General features: G+C 42.5%; 1 pseudogene; it reads left to right on the plus strand.

The window, feature by feature from the left end:
- Window positions 1-10,995, plus strand: part of LOC132819993 (sodium- and chloride-dependent neutral and basic amino acid transporter B(0+)-like) — a 51,475-nt pseudogene extending 40,480 nt beyond the window's left edge.
- The last annotated feature ends 604 nt before the right edge of the window (window positions 10,996-11,599 follow it).

An 11,599-nucleotide genomic window follows, 5' to 3' on the forward strand; every position in this document is an offset into this window, starting at 1 on the left:
CTTTCATCTCCATTAATACCTGCCTCTGTCTCATTTCAGGAAGTAAGCAGCCCACAGTAGAGCAGAAAGACTCAAGCCAGGTGGTGGGCTGACCTTCATTCAGTTCCTAACCCCTTACGTGGAGTAAACACTAATGTTGACCACCCTGAGCAGCTGGTTGCCCATGTCTAAGCACATGGAATTGGTATCAGAGACTGCCCATGACTTACTGTGCCAGCACCCCATTACACCCTCCTTGATTTGACAGAGTCCTGTTGACAACCACAACAAGATTCCTTCCTTTGTGTCTGCACTAAATGGCAAGGAGCGACTGGAATAATATCCCTGGCTGAGGTAGCAAACACACAAAGGCAAAAGGCAAGGCAAGGGAGAGGTGTTGTGAGCATCCAGGCCAGCTCAGAATGAGTGAGAATTGGGACAGCAAGTGACCAGCCTGGAGATGCAGCCTGGGTTCATGCTCTTGGGTGTGCTGGCTGAGGCATTACAATGATAGTCACTGGGGCAGACTGTGGTGCAGTACTGAAGTGTAGAAATTTTCTGAGATGGCCCAGCAAGATATTAGAGACTGGCACATATCAGATCCAATACCATGAATGTAAAGTGTATGTGGCTGGCATCCTTGGAGTATTCTCTGAGACCTCAGTGCCTAATATTTAGGTCATTTGGAGCATGTAATAAGCTGAATTCACGAGATCCCCACTCTAATCTCCAGGTCAAGTTTTCTCAATGTTGAGCTTGTTAGGTGAGTTTAAGATAGGAAGCTGCATATTAGTTAGGCGTGTTGTACCATTAGCTTGCTGCTTAATAGGGAATAATCCCATTAATTAGGAACTCATCACTGCTGAGTGAAAGATTCAGCTCATTGCTTACTGAAAGAATCAAAAAAAATGGTCTTCCCGACATCAGAATTGCTACAGTTCTCATCCAATTCTCGAATAAACCTTGCCAAGCTCACATCATCCAGATCCCGACAAGATACTGCTGTCGATCTTCTATCAGCTCACCAATTCACTATCCATGGTCATACTGTACACACAGCACAATGGGCTCTCAGGTTATTAAGGAGCCTCATGTGTGGTACTATCTCAAATGCTTGAGCTGATCCAATATAACTGGATTTCTTTAGGAATCCAGCAGCAACCACATGCTACAGTTGCAATATATCACCTAAGTGGTCATCTCTATTGCATTTAACTCAATGGTGTATTTTATAAGTTTTAATTAATTACACTTATACCCCTGTTCTTTACATTGGAAACACCCCACTCTTTACCCTTCATTGGTTTCTATCAGTATTAATCGTATCCCTAACAAGTGATTTGTAATAAGACTAGAGAAAATTAGCCTATTTTTGCTGTTGTTCACATGTTTCTTTATTTAGGGTTTGTTATGAACTCTTCACTTTCATATTTTACAAGTCCTTAGCAGAAATAGAGCCATTCAGCCCCTCAAGCCTGCTCCACCATCAATACGGTCATGATTGATCTGTTTGTGTTTCAAATTCCAAGTTACCTTCATCGCCCAAGAAGAACTCATTCCAGGAAAAGCTTATGTTTCCAATTTGTGCTGGGATGGACAGACCCTTGTTCCCAAAATGGTAGAGAAAGATCAATCAGTTGGTGACAAGAATCAATTTCCTTATCCTGTTTGAAATCTGGAGCAATCCCTTCTCTGGGTTAACCTGTTCATCAGTGCCACCCTGTACAAGATGAACTTCAACAGTAAACAAGCTGCCCTAAAGACAGGACAGAGTGAGTGATGGTGTCTCTCTTCTTCCTTGTTGTTCACAGGGACAAACCGATTCCTCAAGGACATTGAGATGATGATTGGGGAAAGGACTTGACTCTTCTGGCTGTGGTGGAGAATGTGTTGGATTCTGATCTCTCCGTGTTTGCTGGTGGTAAGAAGCTGTTACACATTATTTTGATTTAAACTGAAAATACCCAATCTCTCATTCTGTTTCTGATTTAGTTTTGTATCTTATCCACATTCAGGCAGTCTTAATCTGGTCCTTGACAACATTTGCCCCACTAAAATATGGATCTGTTGAATACCCTGTCTGGTCAGGAGCACTGGGCTGGTGTATGACCATCTTCTGTATTGTGTGGATCCCCATCATGGCTGTGGTGAGAGTTGTCCAAGCTGAGGGCCCCACCTTGTGGCAGGTGAGGGACGCTTTGAAATCTTTTAAAGATTAAGGAACAGAGAACATAAAATTAGGTTTTGGATCATGATAGATGCAATGCAAAGCATTTTGATGCAAAGTCAAAATGTCTTTTTGTTGTCCTTTCACTTATGCTCAGTTCAGTCCACCGTGATACCATCTTGGTTCAGGCACTAAAGCTGGAGTGGACTGGAAGTAGTATCTGTGAATGTTTGAATATACAACTAAAAGAAAGTGGATCGGTTAGCTCAGTTGGTTGGATGGGTGAGTTGGTGATGCTGAGTGATGCCAATCCCTGTACCAGCTGAGGTTACTGTGATGAACTCTCCTTCTGGAACTCTCCCCTTGATCCTCAGGTTAAATCACCATCAATCGCCTCGCTCTCTGTTGAGAGAGCAGCCCTGTGATCTGATAGGACTATGGCTATTTCAATGTTACAAAAAAACATAATTTATCACATTTATGCAATTAAATCAAAGATAGGTTTTAAAATAATAAAAGAATTGCACTATTGGAACACATGACAAATATGAACATATCAGTGTGTTGCAATACCTTGGAAAATGCAGGTCACCTTAATTTAACAAATATAAACAAAAGGTCCACTAAACTCTATATTTTGTATTTCAGTCATGGATCACAGATTGTTAGGTTGATTTCATTAAATTCTCAATCAATTCATACACTCTTTATGCACCTTACAAAGTTGGAGTTTGGACTGTTTCAAAACTATCTCTCAGTTTCAGAATGGTGTCTTCTGCATTGCAGATCTTTACGTTTGTCTGGTTGTAATAACAAGTAGTGGCATTAGGTGGTGGGATTCTATAGTCTTTGAATAAAGTCCACGTGGAACATTTCCTGGTTTCAGTACAGGTTTGTCAAGATCAATCTCACATTTTGTTTCTTCATGCTTTCAATGAGAGAAAAGGCAGGGAGACAGTGAGTTTTGAGGAAGGAATTCCAAAGTCCCGTAATTCAGCAACTGAGGGGCCATCTACTAATGGTCAAACTATTTAAACGGCAAGGGTTCAAAATGCTTGATTTAAACAACCACACATGTCACAGAGATTTCCAGGAAAGGGTGAGCCAAGACCATGGAAAGATTTGGAAACAAGCAGGAGAATGTTAAACTTGAGTACTTACTTAAGCAGGAGCCAATATGAATTAGTGAAAAAGGAATGATCGATGATCAGGACTTGATGTAATTAAGAGCACAGATTTGAATTATTAAGTTCACAGAGGGTCGGATTTGGGAGGTCAGCTGAGTTGTTACTTGAATAGGAGAAAGTGAGGACTGCAGATGCTGGAGGTCAGAGTCAAGAGTGTGGTGCTGGAAAAGCACAGCTGGTCAGGCAGCATCCAAGGAGCAGAGAATTAATGTTTCGGGCTAAAGCCGTGATGAAGGGCTTTAGCCAAAAATGTCGATTCTCCTGCTCCTTGGATGCTGCCTGACCTGCTGTGCTTTTCCAACATCAAACTCTCGATTTGCTATTTGAATAGCCAAGTGCCAATGGCATGACTGCATGGGTGTGGATTTTTGCAACAGAGGATTTCTGTAACTACAGAGGAATCGAATCAGATGATGCAGGCAAAAATATATGGTTTTAGTGGTGTTATGAAAATGTTGTCAGAAGCTCATTTCAGCATCAAATACAGATCAAAACAAATCGTCACAAGTAGGGTGATAAAGAAAGTTTATGGCGTACTTGCCGTTATTGCTCAGGGAACTGAGTACAAGAATCAGGAGGTCATGTTACAGCTTTATAAGACTTTGCTTAGGCTGCATGACGACTATTGCGTTTAATTCTAGTCGCCACATTACAAGAAGGATGTGGAGGCTTTGGAGAGGGTGTAGAAGAGGTTTACCAGGATGAGGCTTGGATTAGAGGGTATGAGCTCTAAGGAGAGGCTAGAAAAACTCAGGTTGTTTTCTCTGGAGCGGCTAATAGAAGCCTGCAAAATTATGAGATGGATAGATAGGGTTGACAGTCAGAATCTTTTTCCCCCGCCACAGTTCAAAAATACTAAGAGAAGCATTTAAGGTGAGAGGGCCAAAGTTCAAAGGAGATGTGAGGGGCAAGTTTTTTTACACAAAGAGTGTCAGGAGTCTGGAACAGGCTGCCGGGGTAGGGGTGGAGGCAGATATGATAAAGGCATTTAGGAACTTTTAATTAAAGACATGAATATGCAAGGAATGAAGGGATGTGAACCAATGGCAGGCAGAAGAAAATAGTTTAATTTTGCATCATGTTCGGTACAATATTGTGGACTGAAGGATTAGTGTCTGTACCGTACTGTTCTATATAAGACCAAGGTTATGATTTGTCTGTCTCAACTACACAAAGTTCACAGAATCTGAGTTGTTATGGTGCAGAAAGAAGCCATTCAGCCCATCATGCCTGTACCAGCCCTCTGAATGCGCAGAAGGCCTTAGTATTATTCCCCCGGCTTTTTCCCATAACCCTGGACATTATTCCCATTTCAGTGATTATCCAGCGCTGTCTCTAGTACACCGAATGATTCTGCAATAAAAGATCAAAACAATGGCACTTTTAAAAGGAGGATGACAGACAAAAGCAGTGACCACAGGGTCAGAGAAAGACTGACCCTGCTGTCTGACACAGCAGTGAATCTGCACTATCACTGCTTTTGCTGTTTGAGTTCATGTATCTCTGGACATTAGAGTGCATTTAGGAAAATTTAACAAACAGTGAAATTCACAGCTGACCTTAGAGGAACCTGTGTGGGTGAGCTCACAGCACAGGAACAGACATGTGCATAGTTTGTACTTGTAATCTTGCTGTAAATCTACAGTAGTGAATAGAGTGGATTCTTTCTTAATTGTATCTTTTATTGAGATCGGTCTGTTGATTAAATTTTAAAAATATAAACCATAGGTACTAAGTTAGCATGGAGCAGTGTTTTTTTAAAGAGCAAAAAGATGGTGCTATTTTCTGGGTCTGTAGATTGTGAAGGAGCAACGATGACCTTTAGTTGAGTGAGGTGCTCTTCCTATCAGATGTGGGAGTTTAGGGAGCATTTCCATGTTACTGATGGTTACTTCTGCAGGAAGTGTCTTTGATTGTGAATCCTATCAGATCGCATGGTTCGGTTGGACCAGCAGTTAGAGGCAATAAGGAATTTACAAGAGCTAGGGAATATGACGGGTGGCAGTTATAGGAAGCGAGAAAAGCCACAGAAACATTCAGGTAGATGGGTTAACTCCAGGAAAATTAGGATGGGTAGGCAGATAGTACAGGAGTCTTCTGTGGCTGTCCCCATCTCACACAAGTATGCTGTTTTGGAAAATGTAGGGGGTGATGGACTTTCCGGGGAATGTAGCACGAACAGCCAAATTTCTGGTCCGGAGACTGGTTCTCAATGTAATGAGGGGTACGTCAGGTTCCAAGAGATCAATTGTGAGAGGGGACTTTCTAGTCAGAGGCATAGACAGACACTTCTGGGGCCAACAGTGAAAAATCAGAATGGTGTGTTGCCAGGATCAAGGATATGTTGGAGAGAGTGCCGAATGTTCTCAAGGGGGAGAGGGACCAGCAGGAGGTCATTGTACACTTTGGAACTAATGATATAGGAAGGGAAAAGGATGAGATTCTAAAGGGACAATATAGAAGCTTAGGCAGGAATTCAAGAGGAGGTTCTCTAGGGTAGCAATATGTGGAATAACCCTGGTACTACAAGCTAATGAGGGTATGAATAGAAGGAAAGAGCAGATGAATGTGTGGCTGAGGAGATAGTGCAGGGGAGAAGGGTTTACATTAATGGATCAATGAAATCTCTTCTGGGGTAGAAATGACCTCCACAAGAAGGATGGATTGCACCTGAATTGGAAGGGGATGAATATACTGGCAGGGAAAATTGCTCGAGCTGCTCAGGAGGATTTAAACTAGCAAGGTGGGGGGTGGGGGTGGGGGTGGGGGTGGGTTGGGGGGGGGAGGGGTGGGAGGTGGTGGAATAGTGGGACCCAGGGAAATAGTGAAGAAAAAGATCAATTTGAGATTGGTTGGGAAAGGTAACTAGTTAAAGCAGGCAGGAACAAAGCAGAAACCAACTACAGGTTGGACTGATAAATTAAACTGTAATTATTTCAATTCAAGAGAGCTAACGGGGAAGGCATGGTTAGGAATATCGGACTCGGATGTCATTGCAATTACAGAGATGTGGCTCAGAGATGGACAGGATTGGCAGCTTAATGTTCCAGGATACAAATCCTATAGGAAGGATAGAAAGGGGGGCAAGAGAGGAGGGGGAGTGGCATTTTTGATAAAGGATAGCATAACTGCTCTACTGAGGCAGGATATTCCTGGAAGTACATCCAGGGACGTTATTTGGGAGGAATTGAGAAATAAGAAACGGATGATCACCTTATTGGGATTGTATTATAAACCCCACCAATAGTCAGTGGGAAATTAAGAAACAAATTTGTAAGGAGATCTCAGCTATCTGTAAGAATAATAGAGTTGGTATGGTAGGGGATTTTAACTTAGACTGGGACTGCCATCGTATCAAGGGTTTTGATGGAGAGGAATTTGTTAAGTGTGCTGAAAAAAATCTTCTGATTCAGTATGTGGATGTACTGACTAGAGAGGTGCAAAACCTGACTTACTCTTGGGAAATAAGGCAGGGCAGGTGACTGAGGTGTCAGTGGGGGAGCACTTTGGGGCCAGTGACCATAATTCTATTTGTTTTAAAATAGTGATAGAAAAGAATAGACTGAATCTCAAAGTTGAAGTTCGAAATTGGAGAAAGGCCAATTTTGATGGTATTAGGCAAGAACTTTCAAAAGCTGATCGCGGGCAGATGTTTGCAGGTAAAGGTACAGCTGGAAAATGGGAAGTCTTCAGAAATGAGATAATGAGAATCCAGAAATAGTATATTCCCGTTAGGGTGAAAAGAAAGGTTGGTAGGTATAGGGAATGTTGATGACTACAGATGTTAAGGTTTTGGTTATGAAGAAGAAGAAAGCATATGTCAAGTATTGACAGCAGAGTTCGAAGGAATCCTTAGAGTATAGAGGCAGTAGGAGTATACTTAAGAGGGAAATCAGAAGGGCAAAAAGGGACATGAGATAGCAATGGCAAATAGGTTTAAGAAAAATCCAAAGGGATTTTATAAATTCATTGAGGACAAAAGTGTAACGAGGGAGAGAATAGAGCTCCTCAATGATCAGCAAGGAGGCCTGTGTGTGGAGCTGCAGGAGGTGGGGAAGATACTAAACAAGTATTTTACATCAGTGTTTACTGTGAAGAAGGACATGGAAGATATAGAATGTAGGGAAATAGATGGTGACATCTTGAAAAATGTCCATATTGAAGAAGAGGTGGTACTGGATGTCTTGAAATGCATAAAAGTGGATAAATTCCCAGGATCTAATCAAGTCTACCTAAGAACTCTGTGGGAAGCTAGAGAAATGATTGCTGAGATATTTGTATCATCGATAGTCACAGGTGAAGTGCTGGAAGACTGGAGGTTGGCTAACGTGGTGCCACTATTTAAGAAAGGTGGTAAGGACAAGCCACGGAACTATATTTCAGAGAGCCTGACATCGGTGGTGGGCAAGTTGTTGGAGGGAATCCTGAGGGACAGGATTTATATGTATTTGGAAAGGCAAGTACTGATTAGGGATAATTATAATGGATTTTTGTATGGGAAATCATGTCTCACAAACTTGATTGAGTTTTTTTGAAGAAGTAACAAAGCAGATTGATGAGGGCAGAGCGGTGGACATGATCTATATGGACTTCAATAATGTGTTCAACAAGGTTCCTCATGGAATACTGATTAGCAAGGTTAGATCTCGTGGAATACAGGGAGAACTAGCTAATTGGATACGGAACTGGCTCAAAGGTAGAAGACAGAGGGTGGTGATGGAGAGTTGCGTTTCAGACTGGAGGCCTGTGACCAATGGTGTGCCACAAGGATCGGTCCATTTTGTCATTTATGTTTTGGTAAGGCAAATCAGAGCAGGACTTGTACAATTGTTGGGAAGGTCGTGGGGGGAGTGGGGGTAGGGGTGGGGGTATGCTTTGCTGAACAAAGAGACCTTGAGGTACAGGTTCATAGTTCCTTGGACGTGGAGTCACAATTAGATAGGGTGGTGAAGAAGGTGTCTTGAATGCTTTCCTTTATTGGTCACAGCATTGAAATAGGAGTTGGGAGGCCATGTTGTGGCTGCCCAGGACATTAGTTAGGCCACTTTTGGAATATCATATGCAATTCTGGTTTCCCTCCTATTGGAAGGATGTTGTGAAACTTGAAAGGGTTCAGAAAAAAATTACTATGATGTTGCCAGGGTTGGAGGATTGAGTTTCAGGGAGAGGCTGAATAGGCTGGGGCTGTTTTCCCTGGAGCATTGGAGGCTGAAGGGTGACCTTCTCGAGATTTATAAAATCATGAGGGTCTTGGATAGGGTAAATAGACAAGGTCTTTTCCCTGGAGTGGGAGAGTCCAGAACTAGACAGCACAGGTTTAGGGTGAGAGGGGAAAAATTTAAAAGGGATGTAAGGGGTAACTTTTTCATGCGGAGGGTAATCCGTATTTTGAATGAGCTGCCAGAGGAAGTGGCAGAGACTGGTACAATTGCAACATTTAAAAGGCATCTGGATGTGTCTATGATTAGGAAGGGTTTTGAGGGAAATGGGCCAAATGCCAGCAAATGGGACTAGATTAGGTTGGGATATCTGACCAGCATGGACGATAGGACTGAAGGGTCTGTTTCTGTGCTGTACATCTCTATGAATCTATTTGCTACTTTTGCAAACCAATCAAAACATCAAGGTCTAAACAGCACAGATTTAATGAGATTGAGCTAATTGTTCCTGTTTGCTCTGCCCAGACCTCTCATTATTTTGTGAACTTTAGTGAAATCCCCCTCAGCCTCTTCCTCTCCATGGCGTGAAATTCCACATTCTCTAATCAAAACCTGGCAGTTAGTTGTCAATCAGCATTAGTGGGTGCATTCTCCACGGCAACATCTCTGCCAATCAGAATTCATTTAGCAACCAATCAATAGTCTCCTTTCAGATGACAGAATTTACTTTTCACCTTGAATTGGTTGGGATTCTTGCAAAATGTCCCAATAAATGCAGGACAAAAGGATTTGACAAAATGTGTCTTTTCTCAACAATACATCTAAAGGATTATTTGATAAACTATTCTGTAATCCTTATCATTAATGCTAGTCAGTTTACATCATTTGCTTCTCTGCAAGTATTTCTAATGTAAACAGTGTTCGGTTTTCGGGTTTTGCCCAATTCACCAAGAATTTCTGTTTTTCGTTTCTTAATTCAGCTTACACTGTGGTATCTCTTCCCAATGAAAAGCTGCTCTGTGACATCATTACAGGATACTAAACCCCGAATGCAATAGTTAGGAGGTTGGTCTTTGAGGTTGTTGTAAACAGCAAGTTCTTACAATCCTGCACTAGTAGGCAGGAGGGCCCGTACAGTCTCCTCGTTTGCCATCCCATGCTTGTGTCCGGCCTACAACATTATAAGGTGTAGGCAAAGCCTAGAGCATCAGTTAATATTCCCCTGCAATTGTGGGTTTGCGTGGTAAGGGGAGAACAGGAAGGCTCAGAAAAGGAGATGGCTGACTCTATCAATGAGACCAGCTCAAAGTCCCAGCCTATCCAGATATTCATTGCATTCCTGACCTTGCTGTTGACTCCCCCTACTCTCCCTACTCTCCCTGGACCTTCGCTCCCATTTCCTGTCATGTGACCTCACTACTGGCTCCCCCTGTGGAACTCCAGCACTTTGATTCTGGAGGTTGCTTCTGGTGCCAGCAGTGACCATTACTCCCTGTGGCCCTGCTGTTCAGTCAGATTGGCAGGCAGTTTTGTTCAAGGAAAATGCACAAAATGGAGGATAAAAATCCCATATCCAACCATTTGATGCTCTGAGCAGCTTGAAGTGACTCTGGCACAGCCATAACCTGTACGGATATATTCCCCACCAAGTCTTCGGGTTGTCGGACAGGAAACCTTGCTATCCGAAAAATCCTGGTCATTGTCTTTATAATTTGTAGGTTAATTGACTGGCTACTGGTGCTCATGTTTCCCGTCTTCCACCTTAAGTGAATCCATGCTTCTCCATAGCACTGTGGCTTATACCACACCAGGCCTTGTTCATCTGCCAGCCCTGTCCTTGTTGATCACTATGAGACACTAATCCAACATCACACTTTTAAAATTTTCACCCCTGTATCATTGAGCAAATCCTCTCTCTCGTACCCTCCTCCAACTGTATGAACCATCAAAATACCTGCACTCCTACAATTCTGACATTTGTTGCAACACTCACCATTTCACTCACTCTCCCATTGGTAACTGTGCATTCAGCAGGGTTAACCTTAAACATTGGAATTGCCTCCCTAAACCTCTTCATCTCACCATGTCTCTGACCTTTAACATTTAATGAATTGCACTAAGGTCATTGCATCAAACTGATTGTCTGTGAAAAGTCTATTTCTTTCAGTGTGTCTCACTGCCAGTGCACAACAGGATCAATTGAAGTGTCTGGATGAAAGTATAATCTTTGTCATGAAATATTGTTTGCTATAGTGTGAATTATCAGGTGTCGGAATAATCTGATTGGGAACCAGATTTCTTTTCCACTTAACAGTGGGTGAAAATCCAACAGAAATGATCAAACATTTTACATTTCCATTCACAGAAAATATCTGCTGCTTGCACATCAGCCCCTGATTGGGGTCCCTACTTGGGACAACACAGAGGGGAAAGATACAGGAAGAAGCCTGACTCTACAGAAGACCCAAACTGTGTGCACCTTCTGGTCATTCCTGAGAAGTAACAACGCAAAGGAAAATTCCTGTTCAATTGGAAAACATTGGTCCTGAAATTCCACAGCCATTCTGGAGTACAATCAGTGTCACTTCATTGAGTGCTCCCTTGATCAGTCAGCACCTCAGCCAAGACCCAGGGATAAGATTTGCTGAAGTTTCCTGTGCCCACTGTAAACATGGGCATCAATTTGGGGCAGGATGGGGCTGCTGAGAATTACTGAGCATTCAAGTTCCTGCATCATGAGTGTTCAGTCATGTTCCTCCCTGCGTCCTGGTGATAATACACAGGATTCCAGTCTCTGTACATTGTGGACACTAGCTCCTGCTCTCACAGCCCCCACTTACAGTCTGCACTGCCTGGGTTCCCACCAATTAACTACAGGATGAGGGAAGATTTGATGCAGCGGAATCTGATTCAAAATGATATTAGTCATAGAAGGTGCAGAAAGGGTTAATGCTGAGGATTGCATTAAGAATGGCCATATCAATATCATCATTCTGATTTGGGTGGAAGAATAGTAGCTTGATTAATAAAACCTACCACTGAAATCCTCTTTACAGTCTCTGTGACAATGTCTATCATATCAGTGGAATATGTACCTATTGCTAACA

Source organism: Hemiscyllium ocellatum, chromosome 11 (assembly GCF_020745735.1).
Source record: "Hemiscyllium ocellatum isolate sHemOce1 chromosome 11, sHemOce1.pat.X.cur, whole genome shotgun sequence".
Classification (NCBI taxonomy): Eukaryota; Metazoa; Chordata; class Chondrichthyes; order Orectolobiformes; family Hemiscylliidae; genus Hemiscyllium; species Hemiscyllium ocellatum.